The sequence below is a fragment of the Hydra vulgaris genome, chromosome 11 (genome assembly GCF_038396675.1).
Source record: "Hydra vulgaris chromosome 11, alternate assembly HydraT2T_AEP".
NCBI classification, from domain to species: domain Eukaryota; kingdom Metazoa; phylum Cnidaria; class Hydrozoa; order Anthoathecata; family Hydridae; genus Hydra; species Hydra vulgaris.
This window is the reverse complement of record NC_088930.1, coordinates 46,909,455-46,912,845: the sequence shown is the minus strand read 5'-3', so window position 1 is coordinate 46,912,845 and position 3,391 is coordinate 46,909,455.

Sequence of the window (3,391 nt, the reverse complement as noted above, 5' to 3'; positions counted from 1 at the left end):
ATTGGCATCTTTAAACAAAGTCAAAACTAAATAGTTCTATGCATTGTTTTTCTAACAAAAATCGATTGGATATTTAGCTAACATATTTTGCTTTATGAAAAAATTAATTTCATTATTTTAGCACCGAATTTCGCGCCACAGGTTTAATAATGCCTGATGATATTATTTTAACAACCCAAAAATTTTTACAGCGTTTTAAGTAGATGATAGCCGCTAATTACTGCATATAGATTTACGCTAATTGTACTGATTCCTGTAATCACCACATAAAGTCGATTTAAAAAATAAATAGTAACTTTAACTTGACTGCTTACATCTAAGAAATCTTTAAGTATGCTCATACTACCAAGGTGCTCATAGTACCCTAATCTACCCCTATATATATATATATATATATATATATATATATATATATATATATATATATATATATATATATATATATATATATATATATATATATATATATATATATATATATATATATATATATATATATATTTATATATATATATATATATTAGATTGGCTGCTTATACAAAACAATTAATGTCCTCCAAGGGAATATGTATAAATAGTTTGCCAATCAGAGCCACGCTCTCATTGGCAAACTTTTTATACATATTCCCTTGGAGGACATTAATTGTTTTGTATAAGCAGCCAATCTAAAATATATATATATATATATATATATATATATATATATATATATATATATATAAAAGCAACTTTTCTATTACTGGCTGTGATCTACGATATCTTATTTGTGTTTATCGTATATTTGTATATACTTATTAATTATAATAAGTTAAATTTGTTTTACAATACAACTCTAACGTAAAACAACATATATATCCCGGTAGGAAGTGAGTAGCTAGCTTTATAGCAGTTTTAAAGCGATTTTTTTTTCTTATTTTATTTTTTGCCTAATGTCTTTAACATCGTTAAAATTCGATTTTTAGTGTTGGATCTATTATAATTATGAAAATAACTGAACTTTAAACATTGGGATTTAGTATGGATATGTTGCTAGCTATATACATTATATATTGCATTTGCTTAGCTGGGTACGAGATAGCGATATATCTATAGCTAGTCGATAGCTACATATTGCAGCTTTTTGGCTGTCGATTTAACTACGAATTATTGCTAGTAACATATCGTAACTTCATTGCTTGTTACAAGATAGCCACAAATTAATAGCTAGTTGATTGCTACATATCGCATCTTTTTAAACAGCGATTTTATTACGATATGAGGCTGGCTACATGTCGCGTTTGTGTAGCTGGTTACTTAACAGCGATAAATTTATAGCCAGTCGCTAGCTACATAGCGCAGTTTTTTAGACAGCGATTTTATTAAGATTTATCGCTAGTTACATATCGTAGCTTTGTAGCTACGATATTTAACTAGCTGTTCCAATCAACCAAATAGGGATCTGTGCAAAATTTTAGCTCAATCGGACAACTACAAGACGACCCTCAAACGCCTTTAAGTTGGAACATAATATGCATAATGATTAATTCCGTTCAAAAACGACATACTCTTGTCTATATCGACCATGTTATTATTTACTACAAAAAAAATTTAAACCAAAAAGCTATAAGGCAAAAGCATTTTCATGTACAACAACAACGTCCATAGAATCAAAACATAATGCAAAGCAATGAACCTTGAACATTACTGTTTTATAAGACAGGATTTAGTAGCACTTGGGTACTTTATACGGTCTCCGGCAACGATCTGTAAAACAAATTGTTTCTCAGTTTTGTCTTTGGTGAGAATGTTATTATAATCCTGAATGAGTTTGACTCCTCTTTCCGCAACATCATTCACAACCACTATTTTCTTAAGTTTTTCAATTCCACTTTTGTAATCAGGATCATCCTTCCATACTGAAGGGTCTTTGTTCAGAAAATCGGTGCTGAGAGAAAAATTGTTGAAAAATGTTTTTGTACCAGGAGTTAACAGAGATGGAAACTCGATGTTTGGAAAGTAAGAAAAGTCTTTTTCGGGAAGAATATCTCTTGACTTGATTTTTTTCTTCCTCCGCTTCTTCATCTTTGTCGAGCAAAACTTGAGCCATATTTGCCTTAACTGCTGGTGGAACATTGTCATCAAATAAGGCGCGAGCAACAGTTTCGGGAACTAAGTACCATAGGTAGTTGAAAAATTTCTTTGCAGCAGCCTTACTGAGTTGTGGATCTATGTCTCGATAATTAATCAGTTGGCACATAAATAGGAAATCATGATATGGTGCTTTAATTGCTTCTGATGATGGAAACCAGGCTTGAACGTACACTCGAGCAAACAGCATACATATTCTTATTAAAGAGTTCTTCTCCGTATGTGATAACTGAAATTGATTTTGAAACAGGTATATCTTGAATGCATAAATTGCCTTTGCCATCCATCTAGCATGACTTACAGCTCCTGGTATACAAAACGATATTCCGTTCTTCGGAATGCCACCAAGAAAGATCATTGTTAACTCCAACAATTCTCGGTAATCATCTCTCTGGTGTTTTTGTGTAGAAAGGTAGTGTTCAGCACTACCTTTCTACACAAAAATCAATCTAAGAATGGTAGAGCGGACATCATCAGGCACTTCATTACTACCAGTTATATAAACGTTCTTGTCGAGTTTCGTCCAGGCTTCTCTAAATCTTTTGAAAAGCGCCATGTCCGGAGAAGAAGTTGCACCCATCAGTGACTCGAAAGAGCTTCTCAAAACTAACTCAAAAATGTGGTGACGGTAAGCGAGGTACAATAGGTCACGATTGAACAATTTTCTTAGGTTTGTACAGGCACCATTTACTCGACCTGTATTGCTTGCTGTCGTATCACAGCAAATTGCCTGAATTTTGTTGGTTAAACCCCACTTCTCTACTGCTTGATAAGCAGCCATAGCTTGCTCTTCACCTGAAGATGTTTGGATTTCAGGGACTTCCAACAATTGCTCCCTGCTTTGAAAAAATACTATTACTGCCAGTCTAACTACCTTTTTAACACCAGTGAGTCCTGGGAACAGCTTTCCATACCAATGTAGCACTAATTCTTAGTAATCATTTAGGCTAAAGTTTTGCTGAATTTCTGAGTGCCTTGCTTCTCTAAATTTTTTTTTAAGGCTTTGAAAAGAAGTGCGATTTATTACCAGGTTTTCAGTATCACATCCGAAAGCTTCTGCAGCAGCCATTAATATGTAAACCCCATTTCTGTCAATAATTTTGCAATTATCAAAAACTTCTGCAAGACGGGGAGTGAAAAATGACAGTGTACCTCGTGTTGTTGGAACTTTTGCTGCTGCTCTTGCTGTTGATATTTGCTGAACAATGGCAGGTGAACTTTCACTGTCGTCACCACAATCAATGTCTTCACTGCATGATGCTGA